Source organism: Cebus imitator, unplaced genomic scaffold (genome assembly GCF_001604975.1).
Source record: "Cebus imitator isolate Cc_AM_T3 unplaced genomic scaffold, Cebus_imitator-1.0 Scaffold485, whole genome shotgun sequence".
Lineage (NCBI taxonomy): Eukaryota > Metazoa > Chordata > Mammalia > Primates > Cebidae > Cebus > Cebus imitator.
This window is the reverse complement of record NW_016107800.1, coordinates 260,499-286,565: the sequence shown is the minus strand read 5'-3', so window position 1 is coordinate 286,565 and position 26,067 is coordinate 260,499. Positions and strand designations below refer to the sequence as shown.

At 50.1% G+C, this 26,067-nt stretch overlaps 1 protein-coding gene across 6 annotated transcripts in view; it reads right to left on the bottom strand.

The window, feature by feature from the left end:
• MEGF11 (multiple EGF like domains 11) overlaps positions 1–26,067 on the bottom strand; it is a 414,135-nt gene that overhangs the window by 343,169 nt on the left and 44,899 nt on the right. The window contains exon 1 of one of the 6 annotated variants that reach the window (XM_037732952.1): positions 14,077–14,128. The exons of the other annotated variants lie outside the window; for them this stretch is intronic. The gene's annotated coding sequence lies outside the window, so the exon portion shown is untranslated. Of the gene's footprint in view, positions 1–14,076; positions 14,129–26,067 lie in introns of those variants that run through there. 6 annotated transcript variants of the gene reach the window in all.

The window sequence follows — 26,067 nt, the reverse complement described above, 5'->3', positions numbered from 1 at the left end:
TATACACTATTGAAATTAAGCTGTATTAAATCTATGTAGAGGAAATATTTAAGACAATTATATTACACATGAGGAAGATTAAACGGATATAAAGAGAGATAAAGTTTCTATATTTCATTCAAACTGATAAAATGACAACACCAGGAAAACTGTGATAAGTTTTGTGTATATAATGAAATACCTAGAGCAACCATTTAAAAGGCTATGCAAAGATATACTCAAAAACACTAAAGATAAATCAAATTGGAATTTTAAAATATTAAATAATCCCCAAGAAAATAGGAAAAAGAGGGAAAAGAGAAACCAAAATAACAAAACAGAAAACAAAAATAAAATGGCAAATGGAAAAATACCAAAAATTATATCAAGTGTAAATGGTCTAAATACACCTATTAAAAGATATATTAAAAAAAAAGAAAGAAAGAATAATTGAGGGACAGGAGAGGTTGAGATTGGCAAAGTGGATTTAAAAACATGTCCCAGCCATGTGGCAGCTCACACCCGTAATCCCAGCACTTTGGGAGGCTGAGGTGAGTCGATCACCTGAGGTCAGAAGTTCGAGACCAGTCTGGCCAATACGGCGAAACTTCGTCTCTACTAAAAACACAAAAATTAGCCAGGTATGGTGGTGGGTGTCTGTAATCCCAGCTACTTGGGAGGCTGAGGCAGGAGAATTGCTTGAACCCAGGAGGCGGAGGTTCCAGTGAGCAGAGTTCATGACATTGTACTCCAGCCTGGGTGACAAGAGCGAAACTTCATCTCAAAAAAGTAAAAAATAGGCTGGGTGTCATGGCTCATGCCCGTAATCCCAGCATTTTGGGAAGTGGAGGTGGGTGGATCGCAAGGTCAAGAGATTGAGACCATCCTGGCCAACATGGTGAAACCCCAACTCTACTAAGTATACAAAAATTAGCCGGGCGTGGTGGTGCATGCCTGTAGTCCCAGCTGCTCGAGAGGCTGAGGCAGGAGAATCACTTGAACCTGGGAGGTGGAGGTTGCAGTAAGCCGAGATCACACCACTGCACACTAGCCTGGCAACAGAGTGAGACCCCATCTCAATGAATTAATAAATCAAAGTAATAAATAAATAAATAAATAAATGTCCCAGCTACAGCAGCTAAGAAACAAAACGTAACAGTGACCAAATGCTGACAAGGACGTGGAGAAATTATATCACTCATACATTGCTGCTCAGAATGTAAAAGGCTATAGCTACTCTGGAAAACAGTGTGGCAGTTTCTTTAAAAATTAAACAGGAAAGTACCATATGAGCAGCAATGACACTCCTTAGCATTTATCCCAGAGAAATGAAGACTTGCATTCACACAAAAACCTAAACAAGAATGTTGATGGTGGCTTTATTTGTAACAGCCGAAAGCTGGAAATAACCGGAATGCCCTTCAAAGAGAGAATAAACAAACCAGGGTACAATCATACCATCAAATACTATTCAGCAATAAAAGGGACAAACTATGGATACATTCAGCAACCTGGATCAACCTCCAGAGAACTATGCTAAGTGAAAAACGCCATTCATAAAGGTTACGTACTATCGGACTCCATTTATTTAACATTCTTGAAATGAGAATAATAGAAATGGAAATCGGATTAGTGGTTGCCTGGGGTTTAGGAAGGGTAAGGGTGGGAGGGAAGCGGGTGAAGTTAGAAAAGAACAACAGGAGAGATCCTTGTGGTGACAGAAATGCTCGCTCTCTCTCTCTCTCTTTCTCTTTGGTATCACTCAGGCTGGAATGCCGCGGCGTGAACACGGTTAACTGCAGCCTCCACCTCCTGGGCTCAGGTGCGAACATGGTTAACTGCAGCCTCCACCTCCTGGGCTCAAGCAATCCCTCCCATCTTAACCTTCCAAGTAGCCAGGGTTACAGATGTGTACCACCATGCCTGGCTAACTTTTTACTTTTAATTTTTAGGAGAGATGAAGTCTCTCCATGCTGCCAGGCTGGTCTCCAACTTCTGAGTTCAAGCGATCCTTCTGCCTCAGCCTCCCAAAGTGTTGGGGTTACGGGTGTGGGCTACCAGCCAGGACTGAAAATGTTCTGTATCTTGACTACGTTCATGTCAATATCCTGGTTATGATATTGCACTATGGTTTCGCCAGATGTGACCATTGGAGAACACTGAGTAACGGGTATCATTTCTTCAACTGCATGTGAATCTACAAATATCTCAAGATAGGAATTTAATTCAAACAAATGTAGAGGCGCTCACTCTCAGGGTGGTTGATGGTAGGGTCAGCACCTGAGAATGAGTCCTTCCCTAAGCGTTGACCCTAAGTTCCTTTCCTTGCCTGGGAATGACGGCTTCTTAGACCCACTTATCAAGATTCTAGAACCAGAGGAAAAAAGTTTGATCTCGAAGGGGAGGGGGGCGGGAATCACCTCCATGCTCCACCACCACCCACCTCCCAACCGCCCCAGGCCACGTGTCTTGCAGTGTGAAAGCTTGTTTGCATGGGGGATTCTGAGTAAGGACGCATGTGCGACGATCCCCTGCACTCAAAGGAAAACCAACTGCATTCCACAGAGACAGGGTTGTAAAGGGGAGAGGGACTTTCAAGGTCATCTATGTGGGGAAACTGAGGCCCAGGAAGAGCGGCTACTCTCCCAAGGCTAGATTCCTGCCTGGAATTCTCACCACAACATGTCCTCCTCATGAGCAGGAAGCACGTTAGAATGAAAGGCAAACACGGCAACATTCCTGCCTTCTAGGTAATTCCCAGCAATGAATATCGCCAGGGACACTGGTTCCAGGAGGAGCTGGACTTGAGGGCCCAGGACAAGGGGAAGAAGCAAGTCACAGATGGCAAGAAAACACTGGCAGTCAAGGATGAATTTAGAGGACAATGTCAGCCCTGCCACATCTTCCTGCCTCTAGCCTGGTCTGGACCGGCCGTCCTCCTAGGAGACCAGCTGCCTACACCCCATAAGTAAGAAGAGAGGGGCTTCGGCCCTCCCAAAGGCCACTCCAATGTGCACCTCACCAGAAACCCCTGGGTACCTCCCCTCCCACTGCCACCATCCACTCCCCTGGAGGTATCACACACATACCAACTCATTTTCTTTGCATTTTTTCTAAGACAAGCCTCTGCCATTGGCCATAAGAAAGAAAATCATCCAATGTGAGCCGCACTCAAGGAAGCACCCTCCCCGCAGTCAGTGTTCCCTCCTCCCCAGGAGGGGCACCCCCAGGCACAGGTGGGAAGCCAGCCCAATCACATGGCTCAGTGCCTCAATCAGAATGCGCTAATCGTCAGCTATTTTGACTGTGACCCTAAGACACTCTCCAGACCCACAGGGAACGCGGGAAGTCTCATGAAAGCAGCAGCGCTCCCCTCCCCTGGGTATGTTCAAAATGGTACGATAAGGCTCATTTCATGTTCCCTTCTCTACATAACTACCCCTGTCGGGGAAGTCAGAGAAAAACATACTGACTCATTACCCCAAGGACCCAAATCACCAATACAGACCCACAGCACAGACTAAAAATACAAAAATTAGCTAGGCGTGGTGGTGCACGCCTGTAGTCCCAGCTGCTCCGGAGGCTGAGGCAGGAGAATCACTTGAACCCGGGAGACCTAATGAAACAAAATCAAAACTCTCAAGACTCAAAGAGACCATCAGAATTTCTCTCAAAAGCATTTAGCTGAGCAGAGTTTACTGAAAAAGCCTGTTTACCGAGGCATGGGCGGGACTGTGGGAACCCACAAGCGATGTGAAAACACTCAGGACTCTGCAATGATGGGAAGACACCACCACGCCAAGACCTGAAGGGCAAAGAGAAGAGAGGAGCAGAAGGGTCGCAGGAGCCCAGCGAGAACCGGAGCTGAGAGCGAGGGCGACTGTGAGGACACAGCCACTGCCAGAGCCCAGGCAGGGCGACACCCCAACCTCCCTCTCCTGCCACCCACCAGTCTCCCCCAGGGCTTCCCATTGGCCAAACCCAACCCAAAGGCAGAAAGCAAGGGAGCCCACCCAAGAGTAAGCCTCTCCAGGGCACAGAGCAGGGCAAGGAAGGGCAACAGGCCGGGCGCGGTGGCTCACGCCTGTAATCCCAGCACTTTGGGAGGCCGAGGCGGGCAGATCACAAGGTCAGGAGTTCGAGACCAGCCTGACCAACATGGTGAAACCCCGTCTCTACTAAAAATACAAAAAATAGCCGGGCATGGTGTTGCACACTTGTAGTCCCTGCTACTAGGGAGGCTGAGGCAAGAGAACGGCTTGAACCCAGGAGGCGGAGCTTGTGGTGAGCAGAGTTCAGGCCACTGCACTCCAGTCTGGGCGACAGAGTGAGACTCCATCTCAAAAAAAAAAAAAAAAAAAAAGGAAGGGCAACAAAGGGCAGGTGTCAGGGAGCAAGTGGCAATCAGAAAGACCCAAAGGGGTGGAGGGCCCCTCTCCCACACAGCCACTTATGCGCCTGCCAGGAGCCGTGAAGGCAATCACATTTATCTTCCTCCTCTTGGCAGAGAGCCCCCCAGTAACACAAGAATGAGCTTCCTTCCACCCCCAGCGCCAGCCCTTTGCCTGGTCTCTGTCCGCACACACGGCATCCCCACGTCAGGGCCCGTCCCCAGGGGCTTGCTGGCAGACGTCCTGAGGTGGCAGCCAGCACGGAGTCCCCACTGCCAAGGACTTCCTGCCAGGGGCTCCTCCCAGCCACATGGGAGCACCAGCATTTGGGACTCAGGTTGAAGGCTCCGGCAGTTTACCTTATACCATGGACCACAGAAGGTATCCAAAGGGAGAAAGAGCCGTGGGGTGCGGGCAGGGGGGCAGGGAGAGCAAAGCTGTGTGAATGGGGTGAGCCCTCGTACCCCTCCCGGGCTTCTAGTTCTGCAGATCTTCAAGGGAGGGCCAAGAAGCTGCTTGGTGATGTCAGGAAATTGCAGACGGAGGGCAGGCAGAAGGGAGAGGCCGCGGAGGTGAGGCCTGCAAAGCCCTGTGCTGGGGAGCCCCAGCTAACTGAGACCTGAAACCAAAATCAAATCTGCCGCCTCATCCTCTCCTGGTCTCTCTGACGCCTCCTTGTGAACAAAACAAATGAAATCAGCCAACTAGATACTTAAGATCAGAGCTCATTGCAGCTGAAAGGGATGCCGGAGATGAGGCCAACCCTTCAATTTATGGATGAAGAGGCCCTGAGAGCAGAAGCAATGTGTCCAAGGTCACACAGCACCAGGGCTGGCACTCCTCAAGTGTCCAAATACTGAGCACCTACTATGTGCTAGGGATTTTTCCAGATCGTAAGGGCACAGCAATGAACAACAGACAAAATTTCTGCCCTCGCGGAGTTGACAATCTCCCACAGAGCGTTTCATCCGATGTTGATATGGGCGCTCCTGCTCCATGCTCATTACTGTCTGCATCATAACCCTTTTCCATCCAGGAGCTGCATATTTTTTTAATTTATTTATTTTTCTGATAGAGACGGGGATCTCGCCATGTTGCCTAGGCTGGTCTTAAACTCCTGGCTTCAAACAATCCTCCCGCCTTGGCCTCCCAAAGCACTGGGATGACAGGTGCAAGCCACCACACCCGGTCTTGATTTTTTTTTTATTTATTTTTAATTAATTTTAATTTCAATAACCGCGTGTGGCCAGTAGCTACAACGTTAGTACCATTTCAGAGGATTCAGCTCAACGAGCTCTCCCCACCCTGCCAGGAGCTAAGCAGGCCAGCGCCTCCACCCAGGGCAGCAACACCAAGTGATGACCCCACCAAACTCTCAGAGGCCCCACGATGGCTCCCTCACCAGAGAAACACACCCCTTTCCATAAAGGTGCTCCTCTCCCTGAGACCTCGGAAGCAGTTAGATATGCCTGGGGAGCAAAGGAGACTGGAATGAGCCGGCCACTTCTGAGGACAAACTCCATCCCTGTCCTTGCTGCAGGCGGCTTCTCGCTCCCAGCCTGACCCCTCCCAGTTCTGGTCCTCACGCTGCAGGGGAAATGACTCTAGAAATGTGTTCTGGGAGGTCTTGGGCAGGGGGCAAGCCCTTGCTTTCCTGTGTTGGCCAAGGCCTGCACAGCAGCAGCTGGAATGACACAGCAGAAGGAAAAGGGGCAGGCCTCCGGAAGGGGAGAAGTGGTGGTTTGATTAATCGAGATTACTTATAGGTAGAGCCGGCCAGGTAGGATCCATCGCTGCCAAGGACAGTTAGGCAGAGCCACCTCCTCGCTCCTGGGAGCTCCCACACACCCTCTTTCTCACTGCATCATCTTGCGTGTGTGTCTTTGCCATCTCACCCCGAGAACGGCCTCTCCTCAAAGGAACTCAGGATGCTGTGGGCATCCTTGCCACACACAGGGCACAGGCTGCCCCTTTCTCCTGCAATAACACGGCATCCAAGGCCCCGCTCAGAGCTGGGGAGAAAGGAGTGTGTGTGGAAAGAAGACGGAGGGGGGGGGAGGGAAGAGGAGGGGAGGGGAGAGTAGAGGAAGGGAGGGGTGTGGAGAAGGAAAAAGAAAAGGATTGGTGCCCTGGGTCAGCAATGGTCCTGCATGGCAAGGGCTGAGGAGCAGGAGGGAGGCAGAAGCACATGGAATGCACGGGAAAGGGTCCTGATGTCCTCTTTACCATGAACCTGTCATCTGGAGCCCAACACTCATACATGTTCTCAGCCGCCCTCTGCATTAAGACCACAACGCTTAACCTGAGTTCTAGTCTCAGCACATTTTCTTTTTTTTTTTTTTTTTTTTTTTTTTTTTTGAGACGGAGTTTCACTCATGTTACCCAGGCTGGAGTGCAATCGCGCGATCTCGGCTCACCGCAACCTCCGCCTCCTGGGTTCAGGCAATTCTCCTGCCTCAGCCTCCTGAGTAGCTGGGATTACAGGCACGCGCCACCATGCCCAGCTAATATTTTGTATTTTTAGTAGAGACGGGGTTTCACCATGTTGACCAGGATGGTCTTGATCTCTTGACCTCGTGATCGACCCGCCTCGGCCTCCCAAAGTGCTGGGATTACAGGCGTGAGCCACCGCGCCCGGCCAGCACATTTTCACTTTTTACCTGCTTGACCCCGACGGTATCCCGGCATCTTTACCTTCCCTCAGCCATCACTCTGTATCTTCGCACTGGTCTCTTAGACCTGAGCTTAGAGGGCACTAGAGCTGTGAGCCCAAAGCAAGAAGTAGGGAAGAGAGAGGGAGAAAGCACAGAGAATGGAGATGCCCCAGAGGGACCACCTGAGCCCTGGGAACCTCCACATTGCACACAGCACACCTCCACTTTAATTTACACATCTTTTTTCATTTTCTTACCAAATAAACTGTCACAATAACACAGGAGCTGATTCAATTCAGGCAGAGCTGCATAGATCACATCAGAAAATGACTGATAGTCTTGATGTGGAAATTGCGTTTATCATACAGACAAATAAAGTGTGAAGACATACACTCAGGATCAAGCTTCTGTCTGTACCAGAGTGTACGACTGACCTGGACCTCCCGACCCCCAAAAATGAGGCATCAGCACAGGTTCAAGACAAGACTGGAACAGGGGTGTCAGCAGAGTCAGGGGCCAGGAAGACCAGCGGTTGGGGTAAACAGTTCAGTGAACATTGGGAGGAGATGCTCTGCAGACACCAGGCCACAGCCTGCATCTCCACCGGCAGGAGGGAGAGAGGGCTGCACCCTGAGAGGACCTAGGAATGGCTCCACATTGGAAATTCATGGCAAATTGCTCCTATAATTTACTGGTCCGGCTGGAGAAATGCGTCTTTGAATTTCAGCGAGAGACTTTGAAAATCATTCTCAACTGAGGCTCTCCAACCCATCTGAGATGAATTAAAGGGAATTATGCACATAAACCCCACAGATCAAGGGGACACCCACTCTCCTTCAACTGCCTGCAAGGTGATTAGACAGAGTTCATAGCAGAACAGGCGCTCAGGCTGGAAAAATAAAATGATAAATTTGAAATGCAGAGATTGATGGCTTCTGTCACAAAGTCTCTCCAAAGCCACAGTCTTTAAATTGAAATTCCCATTGATGCTGAGGCAAAGGTGGTAGCTCAATGGCAGCTGTCGGCCTGGAGGGGTCTTTGGGGGAAAGATTCCAGACCCCCCTTAAACTTACACAGTGTCCAAGCTTGGGGGAGTACAGCCATCATGTAGGGGGATCTGTATCCCAGGGAAATGGCTGCAGTTCTAAGGTATACCCTATCATTGCCCCAAGCAGGAGACACTGAGGCACAGAACTGCAGAAGAGTCAGGTCACACCCAAACTCCCTGTACCCCGAGATCTTCCTGTTCTGGGCCCTGGGCGTCTCACAGTAGTACTGTGCCCAGTACCCTGCACACAGCTGGTACTCAGCCATGTTTGTGGAAGATAAGATGCTTTCTGCCTTCCAGGGCCCTGCTGAGCAACTCACCCCAAGCTCCTCCTTCTCTGGCATAGCACAGGCCCCAGGCAAACCAAAAAAGGGAGGCAGCAGGGAGGCAAGTCCTGGTGCGGCTCAGACCATGGTCCAGCCTGGAAGCAGCTGACAGTTGGAAGTACAGAAATCTGGGCTAGATTTTCTAACCCTGAAACAGATGTATCTCAGGCTGGGGTATTTACAGAGAAGGGAGGAGGAGGGATGTGCTGAACGGTACAGGTACGGATGCGGCCCCAGTCCCCTTTCGGACAGAGGCATTCATTCCCAAGTCACTCTCTAGAATTATCCCTAGCCAGAGACAGCCACTTGGCTCAAGGATACACCCCAAACCTGAGGGCGGCCACCTCCAATGCCTAATTAGCTGGTTAAAAGGAAGGTGCTTTCAAAGGCCTGGCCCTCTTGCCTTGAGGGAGAGCAATTCGCAGGGCCATCTGCTAAACACCCCTGGGTCTGGCTGAGGCCTTTGTTGTGACTGCAGTGTGGCTCAGCTTCCCTTTCTGCCCCTTTTGGTTCCTTCACGTCCTCCAGGTGTTGACACCAAGGGCACTCCCTAAAAATCTTGCTGCATGAAATCTCCACCTCAGAGTCTATTTCTCAGGGAACCCAACCTAAGTCATGTCTAGAACAAGACAGGCAATCATGGGCTATCCACAGAAGGTGCCCCCCGAAAGCAGATGGTCCAACTCTGTCCTTCACAGATAAGGAGCCTGAGGCCCAGAGAGGGCAAGTGGCTAAGACAGAGGTCCACCTGCTCAGGGACAGCCTCCAGCTCCTCTCACACAGACCAGGCTCAGCAGGAAGATGAGTGTGGAGATGTGATGTTTACCCAACATCTGTTCACAAAAGGACAGCACCTCCCAGGTACAGAATTTGTTATCTGAGGTTAAAAAGACCATCTGTATCCCCACTAAAGTGTGGGACTTTCTTTGTAGACGTGGCCAACATGCAAATGTGTGTTCACAACTTCCAGGGCAGAAGTACCTGGCCAGGGAATTACTGCTAGCCAGGAAAGGGAGTTTTCATGGCCAAGGAGAAGGCAGGCCCTGATGTCATGGGTACCACAGAATTTGAGGTGACATGAGACCCCTTGTCTCTTCTAATCTCTCATGTCAGACCCAAGGGGACGCAGAGAAGGGCAGAGATTTGCCTCTGTCCACACAGCCAGTCCCTGGCAGAGCTGCCTCTAGAACTCAGGCCTCTGGGCTCCACAGTTTCCCGGGATCCATCCAGAAAGTTGAGTCCCCAAGCATCCCTCCCCAGACAGAGACTCGGGCCTCAGAGGAGTAATGGAAAAGGTCAGGTGCCTGTCCCTAGTCACCCAGCTTCTCTGTTATTTTGTGGGAAATTCAGTGCCCTGAAGCCGATGACTTGCTGGGTGATCTCTCGGCAGCTCTTGGCACATCTGCCTGGACTCCTCAGAATAGGGCGGGGGCGCTGCCATTTTACAAGATTTATTGGGAGCCTCTTTCTTTCAATGAAGGAAAGAGATACTTTTATTGGCTTCAGCTGGGCTGTAACACCTACATGTTACATATAGGTGTCAACAATCACCTATGTGTCCCCAAAACTTAAAAATGGGGGAAAATCACCCAGCATTTACATTGATGTGGTTTAATCCCTAAGGGGAAATACATTGAAGACAGGAACAAAATGAAAGCTAGCTGATGAGTTGCCATTTTAAGACAGTCGGTTCAATTAAGCTAAAAGCCTGCTCCCAGGGCCACAGCCATGGTCCCCGGATGCTGCCAACACACCCTCATGCCAAGGCAGGGCTCAGGGCCCACAGCCAGGGCTCCCCAGCAAGCATCGTCATGCTCAAAAAGCCAAAGAAGAGACCCCTGCAACCTGCCCCCGAACCTGATTTTCCCATTGAGGACCACTCCTCGGATCCAGGCGTGACCCCTGTGGCACCCAGCCAATCAAACCCTCCCTGCTCCAAGGAGTCTCATCGGAGCTGCAGGCGCTGAGGGAGGTGAAGATTCCACTGCCAAAATGCTTGTGGTTGTCTGCTTGCCTGTCTGCTTGCTTCATAAAAGGTGGCCCCTTGGGAACAGATAAAAACAAAACGAAACAGAAAAGGTGGTCCCTAGTGGGAAGCCAGGGCCTGCTTTGCCACTAACCAGCCTCAGTTTTCAGTTTTCTCATCTTTCTTTTTTCTTTTCTTTTGAGACAGAGCCTCACTCTGTCGCCCAGGCTGGAGTCAGTGGTGCGATCTCCGCTCACGACAACCTCCACCTCCTGAGTTCAAGCGACTCTCCTGCCTCAGCCTCCCGAGTAGCTGGGACTACAGGCGCGCGCCACCACGCCTGGCTAATTTTTTATCTTTTTAGTAGAGACGGGGTTTCACTGTGTTAGCCCAGGATAGTCTTGATCTCCTGACCACATGATCCGCCTGCCTCGGCCTCCCAAAGTGCTGGGATTACAGGCGTGAGCCATGGCACCCGGCCTTCTCATCTTTAAAATAAGAACATACGTGGACCATGGAAACCCGGATGTGAGCCCCCATCTGTTGATGGCTTGCAGTGTGACCTCAAACCAGTCCCTCATCTTCCCTGGGTGTCAGATTCCTTAGCAGTAAAATCAGCCTGAAGTGCCTGTTTACCCCACCACAGTGAAGATTTAAAATGTTGGGAGCCAGCTGGGCGTGGTGGCTCACACCTGTAATCCCAGCACTATGGGAGACCGAGGCAGGTGGATCACGAGGTCAGGAGTTCAAGACCAGCCTGACCAATATGGTGAAACCCTGTCTCTACTAAAAATACAAACATTAGCTGGGCATGGTAGCACCTGCCTATAATTCCAGCTACTCAGGAGACTGGGGAATCACTTGAACCTGGGAGGCAGAGGTTGCAGTGAGCTGAGATTGCACCATTATACTCCAGCCTGGGTGACAGAGCAAAACTCTGTCTAAACAAAATACATGTTGGTAGAGAAAAGATAGCCTTTTTAATAAATGGAATCAGTACAACTAGATATCCACAGGCAAAAAAAAAAAAAATGAACCTTAACCTACACCTTATCTACATATATAGATAGAGACATAGACATGTCTACAGAGAGAGATGTAATACTTATTTATATAAAAATGGACGGGCCGGGCGCGGTGGCTCACACCTGTAATCCCAGCACTTAGGGAGGCTGAGGCGGGTGGATCACGAGGTCAAGAGATTGAGACCATCCTGGTCAACATGGTGAAACCCCGTCTCTACTAAAAATACCAAAATTAGCTGGGCGTGGTGGCGTGTGCCTGTAGTCACAGCTACTCGGGAGGCTGAGGCAGAAGAATTGCTTGAACCCAGGAGGCGGAGGTTGCAGTGAGCAGAGATCATGCCACTGGACTCCAGCCTGGCACCTGGCAACGGAACAAGACTCTGTATCAAAAAAAAAATGGACCGTCTTAAATGTAACATGTAAAACCTTCTAGAAGAAAACATATGAGAATATCTCCTAGGGCAAAGAGTTCTTAGACATGACACCAAAAGCACAATCCATAAAAGAAAGGATCAGTAAATTAGACCTCATGAAAATTAAGTGCTCTGCAAAAGACACTGCTAAGAGAATGAAAAGATGCTCTACAGAGCGGGAGAAAATATCCACACATCACATCTCCAACAACGGACTTAAATCCAGCTGCATAAAGATCTCTCTCAACTCTACAGTAAGAAGTCAAAAAGTCAATTTTTAAAATGAGTGAAACACTTGAACTGACACTTCACCAAAGAGGATATACAGATGGCAAATAAGAACATGAAAAAATGCTCAGCATCATCAGCCCTTAGGGAAATGCAAATGAAAACTCAATGAGATCTCATATCAGCATAAAGTGCAAATGCTACCACACCCAATGCTGGGAAGGTTGTGGAGAAACTGGATCACTCAGACATTGCTGATGGGAATTTGAAATGGTATAGCCACTCTGGAAAACAGGCCAGGCGCGGTGGCTCACACCTGTAATCCCAGCACTTTGGGAGGCTGAGGCAGGAGTGTGAAACCAGCCTGACCAACATGGAGAAACCCCATCTCTACTACAAATACAAAAGATTAGCCAGCTGACGCATGCCAGTAATCCCAGCTACTTGGGAGGCTGAGGCAGGAGAATCGCTTGAACCTGGGGGGCAGAGGTTGCAGTGAATGGAGATGGCGCCGCTGCACTCCAGCCTGGGGAACAAGAGCGAAACTCCATCTCAAAAAGGAAAGAACAGAACAAAAACAAAACAAAAAAAACATGCACCTACCATACAACCCAGCAACTGCACTCTTGAGCATTTATCCCAGAGATCATCTCATGTTCACATAAAAATCTACACGAGAATGTTTATAGCAGCTTTATTCGTAATAGCCCAAACCCGGAACCAGCCCAGATGTCCTTCAATGGTGAACGGTTACGCCAGCTGCGGTACATCCATACCATGTATATTCAGTTAATAGTGTTTCCCAAAAATTCATGTTCACCCGGAACCTCAGAATGTGACTTTATTTAGAAATAAGGTCTTTGCAGATATCATTGAAGTTAAAATAAGGTCATACTGGATTAGGATGGGCCCTAAATCCAATGACTGGTGTTCTTAGGAGAGGGCCACGTGAAGACCCTGTGCCAACAGAGGCACAGACTGGGGCAGTGCACCAAGGCTTGTGAGACGCTGTGGAAAGGCAAGGAGGGGTTTTCCCTAGAGCCTCCAGTACCTTGCTTTCACAGTTCTGACCTCTAGAACTGTGGGAAAACAAATTTCTGTTGTGATAAGCTCTCCCCACACACCCCCCATTTGTGGTCCTTGGTTATGGCAGCCCTAGAAAATGAATGCACCATGAACTACTACTTAGCAATAAAAAGTAATGAATTGATGGCACAACAATCTAAGGAATTACACTGAGTGAAAAAAGAAACCCAATCTCAAAAGAAGACTGAATGATCCCATTTATATGACGTTCTCAAAGTGACAAAATTAAAATGACGGGGAACAGATCTGTGGCTGCCAGGGGAGGAAGGAAGGAAGGCTATGACTGTTAAGGAGTAGCGCAAGGAGGTTTTTTTGGTTGTTTTTTTTTGCTTTGTTTTAAGACAGGGTCTCACAGTCTCACCTAGGCTGGAGTGCAGTGGTGTGATCTCGGCTCACTGCAGCCTTCACCTCCCAGGCTCAAGCCCTCCTTACACCTCAGCCCCCTGAGTAGCTGGGACTACAGGCATGTGCCACAATGCCTGGCTAATTTTTTAATTTTTAAAGAGACAGGGTCTCACTATGTTGCCCAGGCTGGTCTCAAACTTTTGGGCTCAACTGATCCTCCCGCCTCGGCCCCCCAAACTGCTGGGATTATAGGCATGAGCCACCATGCCCGGCCACAGGAGTTTCTAAGAGTTTTACATCAGCAGTTCTGATTGTGGTAGTGATTACATAAATTAACGTATATGACAAAATTCATAGGAATGTACACTTCCCCCAAAAAGTGAGTGGATGTAACAACTGGTGAAATCTAAGTCAGGGCCGTGGTTTAGTAAATGGCGTTAATGTCAATTTCCTGGCTTTGGTCATCATCAGGGCGAAAGCTGGGCGAAGGGTACCCAAGATCTCCCTACTATTTTTGCAACTTCTATGTGAGTCTAAAATTATTTCAAAATTAAAAAAAAATTAAGCGTAGGGAGGATTGAACCTGTTTTATAAATGTAAATGAAAAAGTGTTACCTTTCAAAGGTGGCTCTTAGCAAGCTCTGGACTCAGACAGACCCAGGTTAGCATTTCAGCCCCATCACCTACTAACCGTAGCTTTGGGCAAATCACTTCCCTTCTCTGAGCCTCGGCTTCCTTGCATGTAAATTCTCACACAGGAATAATGACACGTGGTGCACCTATTACCTATGAGATAATATATGCAACAGCACCTGAAGCAATGGCTAGAACACGGATGGTGCTAAGTAAATCTTAGCTTCCAAATGTATCTCAACCAATGCGACTCCGCCTCTCTGTTCACTCACCTGCCTTGTATTTGGTTCCACTCTTCGAGGTCAAACAAGGATCTCCTGGGAACCCAGGTTCCTCCAGCAATCGAGCCTTCCTAGGTCCCTGCATCTGGGCCAACATAAAGGCCGGGCTGCCCCTGAAGCTCAGACTTCCACGGAAACAGCACCTGCTACGGATCCCCAACCAGGCTCTGCAAGGCCATCCAGCCCTCAGTTAACAGAGTGCAGCTAATAACTCTCCCCTGCGCTAAGTCCCCATTTACCATTCCTCCCTTCTTTCCTCCATCATTCTCCAGCACATTCCAAAAGGTCTTGCAAGCAAGAGTCACTCCTTTATGAGTGCAAAGAACACTTACAAAGAAATTTTTATCCATGTGTTACACCTCCTTAGAGCCCTAACAAGACCCTGGTTAGAAGCAGGGCAAGTGTAAGAATCCCAGTTTTCCAAATGGCAAGAGGCACACTTCGGGGAGGTGAGTGAGGAACAGAAGGAGGGAAGGGAATCAACACAATTAGCCAGCTGCTGTGGACCAGGCACTTTGCTTTCCTTCATTTAATTCTTTCGAGACTGTGATGTAACAATCATCAAATCTCCATTCTGCAGACAAAAAAGCCTTAGTTCAGAAAGATTGCATAACACATCCAAGGACACTCAGCCAACACGGGCAGAATGGGGATCCCAAGATCCAAGCTTCCCTGGCTCCGGGGAGGGCAGGGCGCCTTCCTTCACACCAAGCACAAAGACCATCAAGCTTTCATTCATTCATTATCAAGGAGCACCTGGAAACCCTGCCTTCCTTGTGGAGTGCTCCTGAATTGTCTGCACCATGGGTACCCTGGCCCCAAAGACAGGAGGGTCTTCAGATGTCCCTCACTCTACCTCTCCAAAGGAGGCAACACGTTCATATTGTGTCACATTTCCACTATAAACATGGAATTCCCTGAAGCTCCTTTGCCTGCCTGGGCCAATAACACCACCATCCCTCCGCCTCACCCTCTCTGTCCCTCCCACAGCTCCTCCAACTCTAGAGAGCCAGGTTCCATATCCCACAGAGTCCAGGCTGTGGGGGGGAGGCGCTCAGAAAACACTCCAGCAGACACCGAGATCCACAGAGGGGAAAGTGCTGGCCTGAGTCCCACGGTGGGGTCGCAGCCAGCAGGACCAGCCCCCAAGCCTCCCAACTGCATTCAGTACACTGCTGTCTTCCTCTCTGCAACTCCCCTTGGGAGAGGGCTGCCTGGGTCACGCACTCCCAGCCCTTCCAGCATGCTTGCCTCCCTCCCACGCTCCTGAATCCTGCCCCTGCTTCTAGCCCTAGCTCAGTCCTGCTTCTTCTCCCTTGAAAGCTTTCCAGATGATTCTAGCCTGCAAGGGTCCCTTCTTGCACTGACAGCTGCTTCCAACCTCCATTGCCCTTGGTATCTACAGAACTCAAGTAATTCCGCAACCATCAGGGACCTCGTTCACCCTTTCCAGCCAGACCACCGGCTCCTAAGGACTCAGACCATACCACCCTCCCCACAGCCCTGGCATAGCTGAGCACTTAGAAGGCAGAGAGGGCCGGGCGCAGTGGCTCATGCCTGTAATCCCAGCACTTTGGGAGACTGAGGCAGGCAGATCACCTAAGGTTGGGAGTTCGAAACCAGCCTGACCAACATGGTGAAACCCCATCTCTACTAAAAATACAAAAAGTAGCCGGGCATGGTGGCGCGTGCCTGTAGTCCCAGCTACTCGGGAGGCTGAGGCAGGGAATGATTTGAACCCGGGAGGCGGAGGTTGCCATGAGCCGAGATCGCACCACTGCACTCCAGCCTGGGCAATAAGAATGAAACTCCGTCTCAAGAAAAAAAGAAGGCGAGAGAAGTGAGGAGGGAGGGGGAACAGACCTTTCGTTATTTGAGTATATGTCACTCCAAACTCTGTCCATATTTTGTCTCATTTGTGGGGGTCTCCTATCTTTTTTCCAAACTTTATAGGATTTAACATTTTCCCTAAAGAACAATCTCACAGGCCCTCGCTTCCTGCTATAATGTTGCCTAACAGCCCCCTGGGAATTTCACTTTGGGGTAAAATTCCACTTTTGAGACTTGCTCCCCTTGTGACTAATTGAGATGCCAGGATGAAACCAAGTCTTCAATCCCGTTAAATGAAGCCACGTGGAAGCTGCTAACAGCACCTTCCTGATTTCCTCAAGCTGGCCGGCATTAAGTATTCCTAATTGTGCTTGTTAAAAAGGGGATTTATGAATCCCAGTTAGGCCGCTTGCAAACCTCCCTTCTTCCCAAGATGAAATCATTTTTGGTGGGTGACAGGATAATTACTAAAACATAAGAGGACCCCCCGGTACCACGGCAGCAGCTTCAGCAATTCTGGTACGAGGCCTCGAGGACAACAGGGTTTTGATGGCAAATTGAAGCCCAAGCTGAGCTTCTACAGCTCCGTGAGCCTCAGCACGCAGGTGTATCTCCTGGCCCCTTCTCCTTGGACCCGGTACCAATCTGCAGATGCCCTGCCTCGCCCTTCATCCTGCTCCTGATTTCCCAGCTGCTCCCCACTATTCCTTGGGCCTTCTCCAGAGCCAATTCTTCTGCTCAAAAGGCCTTTCCCCAAACCTACTCTCCCTCATCTCCCTTGAAGTCTCAGCTCAAATGGCCCCTCTTCCAGGAAGCCTTCCTTCCCTGAGGCCTGGTCAGATCTACTCACCAGCAGCCGCCCGCAGCCTCTTGCGCCGATTGCTTTTCAAGCACTTACTTGAGTTTGCCTCCTCCACAATGGTGTTTGTCTCGTGTTTGTCTCCCACACAATTAAGGAGCTATGAGCTCCCCAACGGCTTCCCCAGTGCCTGGTAGGTAGTAGGCTGGCTCATTCATTCATCTTCTTAGAACCCAAGTTTAAAATGAGCAAAGGATCTGAATAGACACTTCTCCAAAGAAGGTATATAAGTGACCAATACGTATACGGAAAGATGCTCCGCACCATGAATCCTCCGGGAAATGCAAATAAAAACCACTTTGAGATAACTTCTTCAAACCCACTAGGACAGCTACAGCGAAAAGTCAGGTAATAACACATGCTGATGAGCATGTGGAGAAGCTGGAGCCCTCAAACACAGCTGGCGGGAATGTACAATGGTGCCGCCACTTTGAAAAACAGTTGTGCGGTTTCTCAAATGTTAAACACAGACTCACCATGTAACCCAGCAACTCCACCCCTAGGCATGTACCCAAGTAAACGAAAACATGGGTCCATGCAAAAACGCACATGAAATTCATAGCAGCATTATTCACAGTAGCCAGGAAGCAGAAACAAACCAAATATCTAACAGCCCATGAATGGATAAATAAAACGTGTTGTATCCGCGAAGTGAAATGTGATTTGGCAATAAAAAGAATGAAGTACTGGCTAGTTCAGTTCATGCTACAACACGGATGAACCTGGAAAACCTGCTAAGCAAAAGAAATCGGTCATGACCACACAGTGTCTGACTTACCATTCCTCCCTTCTTTCCTCCATCATTCTCCAGCACATTCCAAAAGGTCTTGCAAGCAAGAGTCACTCCGTTATGAGTGCAAAGAACACTTACAAAGAAATTGTTATGCGTGTGTTACACCTCCTTAGAGCCCCAACAAGACCCTGGTTAGAAGCAGGGCAAGTGTAAGAATCCCAGTTTTCCAAATGGCAAGAGGCACGCTTTGGGGAGATCACCATTTATATAAAATGTCCAAAACGTGTAAGTCCATAGAGACAAAAGTAGATAAATGCTGGCCAGGGACTGGGGGTGGGTGCAGAATGGGGAGTGACTGATAATGGATATGGGGTTACTTTTTTGGGGTAATTGCTGTGATTACACTACAAAATTGTGGTGATGGTTGCACAGCTCTGTGCATATACCAAAAACTGTTAATTGTACACTTTAAAATGGTGAATTGCAAGGTGGGCGGATCACTTGAGGCCAAGAGTTTGAGACCAACCTGGCCAACATGGTAAAAATCCCCCTTCCATCTCTACCAAAAACACAAAAATTATCCAGGCGTGGTGGTGCATGCCTGTAATCCCAGCTACCTGGGAGGCTGAGGCAGGAGAATCACTTGAACCTGGGAAGCAGAGGCTGCAGCGAGCTGAGATCACGCCATTGCACTCCAGTCTGGGTGACAGAGCAAGACTCAGTCTCAAAAAACTGTAAATAAAATAAAAAATAAAACAGTGAATTGTGTGGTATGTGGATTATGCTTCAATAAAGCTGCTACAAATCTTTTTCTTGCTTTAAGTCATTTTGGCACTCACTATGTGTGGAGCGTGTGGGTTCTCAGCGGCCGAAGCTCCTTACATCCCCTACTCAGAGTGGCTGAGCGTTGGGTATTCTCCCACCACTGCAGCCTCCCTCCAGATGTTCAGCCCCCTGCTTGGCCCAGGAAGGACGGTGCAGGTGACTGGCCTCTTTTTGTGGTCAGTCATGTTGGGGGAAATTTAATTAACAACAGGAAACTTTGCTACTTGAGGACATAATGTAAGTGTAGTGCTTACTGCAGACCCTAGAAGACTACTTAGCATCAATGCCAGCTCTGCCCAATGCCAGCTCTGTGACCTTGGACAAGTTTCTTCACCTCTACGAGCCTTGGTTTTCTCGTCTGTAAAGTGAGAGGATAGTAACATTATCTACCTCATAGTGATGTGTGGATAAAAGGAATTAATGCATACCGAGTGTCTGGCCAGGCACAGTGGCTCATGCCTGTAATCCCAGCACTTTGGGAGGCAGGGGTGGGCAGATCACTTGAAGCCAGGAGTTCAAGCCTGGCCAACATGGCAAAACCCCATATTTTTTTTTCTACTTAAAAAAAAAAAAAAAAAAAAAAAGCCAGGCATGATGGCATGCGCCTGAAATCCCAGCTACTTGGGAGGCTGAGGCAAGAGAATCACTTGAACCGGGGAGGTGAAGGTTGCAGTGAGCCAAGATTGCGCCATTGCACTCCAGCCTGGGCAACAGGGTGAGACTCTGTTTCAAAAAAAAAAAAGTACAAATAGAGTACCTGTCACAGCGTGAGTGCCGTCTACGGATTAGCTGCAGTATTTCCCTAGATGGGGGAGTGAATCTCATTCACTGGTTTAGCAACGGGCAGGGCCTACAAAATGCATATTCATCTCAATCAGCACCCCCAAGCACTCATTTCTCCCTGAATTGCACAGTCTTCACCCCAGCTTCTCTCCCCTTAGCCCAAGCACACCAGCCCCTCTCCTCCTGGGAGGCAGGGTCTTGCTGGAGAATATAGGCACAGGAAAGAACGCGGCATGTGTGGTCTGGCCATTCTCGAGACCCTGAGACCATGAGTCCGTGTGCAGCAAGGCCCGGGCTGGGCAGAGCAGCCAGCCAGAAGGGCCCGGCCCTGCCATCTGCTCTCCCAGCCAAGGTGAGCGGCCTGGCATGGATTCACACTTAGTCACGGCCCAGCACCTCTACAAAGTGCCCATTAGGGAGCAGAGCCAAGGCTCAACCTGCAGGAGCTATTTCCCATCATGGGGAAGAGGCAGCAGCCCTGCCCGAAAAAGGCCTCTTCAGCACGCTTGCCCACGCTTGCCCACCAGCCACACGCCATTTCGCCTGAGTGGCAATAAAAACCAACTCTCTGTCCAGAAAGGCAATGGCTGAGGATGCTGTTCTCCGTAGATAATGTGGCTTTCATGAGCCCCAGTGAGGAGTGGGGAGATCAGCGCTCAGTGGGTGGTGCCACCCTGTAGCTTACCAGGCTCCTTAACTAGATCTGGAAAATTAAAATGCTACCTAATGATGCCCTTGGAGGCAGGAACTGAGGGGGCTTAACCCATCTAGTTACACCTGGTGGACATACTCACACACCAGCACTATGTTTACAAGCACACACTCACATATGGTCATGCACACTTGAGCACACATACACACACATATGAAACAGCTTACACACATGTACAATCATAGACACAGGCACACACCTCCATGCACTCACACACACACATACACACACTTACATGAACACATGTATACTCACGTGCAGGTATATGTTTACAAGCACACGCTCACGTAAGATCACACACTGAAGCACGCACACAGCTTACATACCTACATGGGCACATGCAAACACGCTCTCATACACACATTCCCTCCCCCTCACTGTCATGTCCATACCCACACTCACACGAACACACATACACAGCAGCCCCCCTTTCCACTGTTTTCCTTTCTGCAGTTTCAGTGACCTGTGGTTAACCACAGTCCAAAAATGTTAAATGGTCAATTCTGGAAATAAATAGTTCCTAAGTTTTAACTTGCATGCAGCTCTGAGTAGTGTGATGGGATGTTGTCCTTCTCACTCCCCCCGCCTGGGACATGAGTCGTGCCTTCATCCAGTGTGGCCACGCTGTGGACACCCCTGCCCGTTAGTCACCTGGTGGCCATCTCGGCCCTCAGATCGGCTGTTGGTGGTATCTCAGTGCTTGTGCTTGTGTTCAAGTAATGCTTGTTTAATGCTTTTTCTTTTTTGAGGTGGAGTCTTGCTCTGTCACCCAGGCTGGAGTGTAGTGGCGCAATCTCGGCTCACTGCAACCTCCGCCTCCCGAGTTCAAGTGATTCTCCTGCCTCAGCCTCCCCAGTAGCTAGGATTACAGGTGCCCACCAGCACGCCTGGCTAATTTTTGTATTTTTAGTAGAGATGGGGTTTCACCACGTTGGCCAGTCTGATCTCGAACTCCTGACCTCACGTGATCCGCTCACCTTGGCCTCCCAAAAGTGCTGGGATTATGGGCGTGAGCCACCGCACTCAGCACCTTGTTTTACTTAATCACGGCCTCAAAGTGCAACAGTGATGATGCTGCCATGTTGTTATAACCGGTCGATTTTATCAGTTAATGTCAATCTTTTACTATACCTAATTCACAAGTTAACCTTTATTACAGGTATGTACGTGTAGAAAATAACATCGTCTATATTGGGGTCGGTACCGTCCACGGCATCCACTGAGGGGCTTGGAACATGTCCCCTGAGAATAAGGGGCGGCTACTGTGTACTCACACCCTCACACGGGCACACAAACACACGTGTTCACACCCGTCCTGCCGCACATGCACACTCACACACGTACCCAGAGGCAGCCCTCCAGCCTGTCCGGGCTCCAGGCCCTGCTGAGAGGACAGGTTGCAGGAAGCCAGCAGTCAAGTCACAAAACGGTCTTCCCGTGTGCCAGGCTCTTTTCCTCCTGCAGAAAATCACAACCCGGGCAGGATTCCCAGGAAGGTGGTGTGAGGCATGGAAACACAGGCCCGCGAGGCCTCTGAAAAGTCTCATTCTGGAAGACGTCTCCAAGGATGCCCACAGCCCAGGGGAAGGACTAGGTAGTAATGTTGACAGCATGGGAATATCTTTTATTAGGTCAGTGGGAACTACGCCAGGGTTCTGCGGTTCGTGGAGAACGTCCTCCTCCAGTACCACACCCAGTCCCTGCTGTGCTGCCTACGGGCAGGGTTATCCTGAGCCTCAGTTTCCTCCTGGAGCTGCTGTGAGGATTTCACAGGATAACACATGGGAATTGCGAAGCCGAGGCCTGCCACGTAGAAAGCCCCAGTAAAGTATAGCTCTTATCCTCAGCGTTCTTATTAATATTGGATATTAACAGTAATACATCCCATAGCAATCCTCAGAGGTATTATTTTCCCCATTTCATACAAATGAAAACAGAAGTCCAGCACTTTCAGTGATCTGTATCGAAGACCACACGGCCAAGTGGGAGAACTGAGCTTGGACCTTCCTTCTAACGCCAGGAATTCCTTCCACTTCTCTATGCCCACCACCCACCCGCCTACCCGCTCCTCCCGGGATGGCTGGGAAGGGGCCCCACGCTGAGCTTCTCCCAGCTTCTCCGCATCTCCTGCAGAGAGGGCAGGAAGGGAGTAGAGAGGGGAAGGACAGCATCTTTCTTCCCCAGTTCAAGCCATGGAAGCGCCAGGCTTCTGCTGTTTGGGATGTGCCCTGAAATGGCTGTTACCTTATATTTCTTTGTTTTTGTTTTTGTTTTTGAGATGGAGTCTCGCTCTGTTGCCAGGCTGGACTGCAGTGGTGCGATCTCAGCTCACTGCAACCTCCGCCTCCCAGGGACAAGTGATCCCCTGCCTCAGCCTCCTGAGTAGCTGGGATTACAGGCACACGCCACCATACCTGGCTAATTTTTGTATTTTTAGTAGAGACGGGGTTTCACCATGTTGGTCAGGATGGTCTCAATCTCTTGACCTCATGATCCACCCGCCTCAGCCTGCCAAAGTGCTGGGATTACAGGCATGAGCCACCGCACCCAGCCTGTTTTTTTCTTTGTCCCCATTCTGCCGATGGTCCCCAGGAAAGGGCCACCCCAGCCCACTTCGGGAGTAGATCCTTTTATGCTTCAGATACTGTCTTCTAAGACTAGCTGGGCCCAGGCGCGCAGCCTCTGGGTGCTCTGGCCTTCCCGTCAAACTCCACCGCCTCCCCACCCTAATGACACGTGCCAGGGGGCTGCAGAACCCCCAAGCTCAAGAGCTAGTCCGGGCTCATGTTCCTGCCCTAGCCCTAAGTCAGCTTGTGACCGTGGGCAGGCCACTTTCTTTCCCTGGGCCTCGGTGTGCTCTCTGCCAAATGCGGGGTGGAAAGGTTCTTTCAGTTTTACCTTCTCTGAGGCTGGAAAGCTGCAGAGAATCTCAACATCCAAGACCGGCTGGTGGGGAAGATCCTCGGGGACCAGGGGAGCTGAGGCAATCCTATCACAGCAGGAAGGCTCCTCAGCAAACACCGCACACAGCGAGCGGGCGTTCAAGTAGGAGAGTCAATAGAGACAGAGCCCTGCCCGAGGGCTCACGGAAGCCTCGTCCCCACCACCAAAACCATGGAGCCGGCCCTCCGCAGACAGCCAGACCGGCTCCTCCTCCTCCGCCAGGTTTCCTTTCAGAAGGAAAGCTTCTGCTTGTGGAAGGCTATGGAGCCCCAGAGAAAGAGGCAGCCGGGGAGAGGGGGTGCCCACGCACTCACACACACACACACACACACACACACACACTCACGACTGCGGAGGAGCCACACCCAGCAGGACAGAGACCCAGGCCAAGAGGCCTGCAGGGGCGAGCTCCTGGGTCCTGGAAATAACAGCCCCTACCCCAGAGAGGACTGCTCCTCATTATGAGACCAGCACCCTCACACAGACAGAGCCGTCTCCTACCACAGCCAGCAGAGGAGTTGGGACTTGTCCCCTTGGCACACCACTGCCAGCGCTGGAGGGCTTCCACGTGTTTCTCTAGTTTCCCTCCATACTTCCCTCTGCTCCAGGCCCAGGAGGCTGCCATGCATGGGCTTCATGAGAGGAGGCCCCCTGGATCTCTGGCTTCCAGTTGGGTTGGGCCAGTGGGGCACCCTACAATACGTCCCAGAGCTGGAGGGCACTGGGCTGGGTCACTGATTTGGCTCCTCACCCCCATCACAGGCAGCCCTCCCTACACAGCGCCCTCCCCAGTCCCTGCAAAGCTGGGGTGGTAACTGCTCCCCACAGGTGCTGGGTCGGGGTGCTGCAGCACCTCTGCCGATTTTCCTGACTCTGCCCTCCCCTTTGTAAACAGTCCCTTTATTAAGTTCTCATCGCATTGCCCAGCTTGTGTTTGCCACTTGCCACCTGCCAGGATCCTGATCTATCACTCAAGAAAAAATGTGCTTAGTCAAATAATGATGACAAAGCCATCGTGAGCAGAAACAGCAAAGTTAAGCAGAAGCAAATTTGGGCTGAACTGGCCTTGCAGCCTCTGAGCACGACCAAGCTCTCTGTGGTAGGGTCCCCAGACCCAGTGCCCACCAGGGCCAGACCAGGACTGTCCGCAAGCCCAAGGCTCCCAGTGGGCCACGGTGCCCTGGACATGCACATGTCCCAGCCAAATGGGGAGGCCACCACTCAGCTCCCATGACTGCTGTCAGGCAGAGATGTGGGTCTGGGGTTGCAGATCTTCTCCAGGAAACTGGAAATACATTTTTTAATGTAAAATCTTCTCTTGGCTCACATGTTTTCAAAGCAAAATTCAAGCCAAACTTATCGGTAGCCAAGAGTGAGCTGTTTGTTCCCCTACAAGTTACAATCTGGGACTGAAATTCCGTCTCCTACATAGACAATTCAGTAGGATGACGGTTTGGGTGGCACTTCCAAGGCTGCACACTCTGAATCTCTGAGTCTCTCTCTGCTCTGGGGAAGGAAGAGGAATGGCAAGGGTCCCACAGAGAAGAAGGGCCTTTGGCAAAGCCCAGGCAATAGAGAGAGATGGGCAGTGGGCAGCAGCTGGGTGGGGGGCCCCAGGACAAGGCCGCAGAGCAAGCCAAGATGGGAAACTGGAATTTCGGTGATTAAAACGGCGGATCCCCATTGGACAATGCGGCTGGCCTGAGAAAGGTCTGGGTTATTCTGGATCTGTTTGATCCCAAGCTCTGTTTTGAGGCTGCATCAAATTCTGTCTGAAAGTTGCTGTGGTGAGAACTTCCTGTCTTGTTGGGAGGTGCTGGCAGCAACTTTACCTCCTACAAGAAAGGGAGGTTCGTGTCATTCACTAAAGCCCAGAGTCTGTCCTCCTCAGGACAGCCGCATGGCTAGGGTTTAGGTGGCCGTGTCCTGTCCTGGAGAGGGCCTCTCGTCCCTCCAGCTGCCTCTGAGCCCAGGCAAGCTCTCGAACTAGCTCAGCAGAGGGGAATCTCTCCAATGAAGGAAAGCCTGCAGCTACGTACTCCCTGCCTCCTGCTTCTCTCCTTCCCTGAATTCCTCCAGAATTGCCAGCTCCCCCTTGTCTGGCAGCTGCCCACGCTCCACCAGGAACTGTGAGGCTGCTTTTCAGACCTGCTGTCTTACCTCTTCCGCTAGAATGTAAGCCCTCTGGCAGCAGGGCTGGGTTATAAACGTACTTCCCCTCAGGGCTCAGCCCAGCTTCTTACAAATGGAGATCTATAATATCCACATTACTGGGCATTTTGGGTGATGTGACTAGAGACAGTAATAAGAAATTGTAAGCATCCTAATCAGGATGGCAGATGCCTTACATCTGCGCAGCACTTTGAACTTTAGGAATAAGAATAATAAAGTTAATAATAATAATGTTAGACGTCTAACATTTGTATAGCACTTTGAAGTTTGCAAGGCACTTTCATAGACTTAATTTCACGTCGTCTTCAAAACCATTCTTATAAAAGGGGGAGAGGAATCAAGATAGGCAAAACGCACATAGTTGCCGAAGCAGGCGGCGCAGGCGTGGGGATGCACTACGCTTTTCTCTCTACCTGGGGTCTCCAAAATTTTTCATTGTAAAGAGTTTTTTAAAAACGCACTCTAGGCTGGGCATGGTGGCTTGTGCCTGTAGTCCCAGCACTTTGGGAGACAGAGGCGGGTGGATCACAAGGTCAGGAGTTCAAGACCAGCCTAGCCAAGATGGTGAAACCCCATCTCTACTAAAAATACAAAAATTAGCCAGGCATGGTGGCGTGCACCTGTAATCCCAGCTACTCAAGAGGCTGAGGTAGAAGAATCGCTGGAACCCAGGAGGTGGAGGTTGCAGTGAGCCGAGATTGTGCCACTGCACTCCAGCCTGGTGACAGAGCAGGACTTCGTCTAAAAATATATATATAGACTTCTAGATACATAAATAAAGAAGAAAAGAGAGAGGATCCAAATAAACCCAATCAGAAATGATACAGGGGATAGT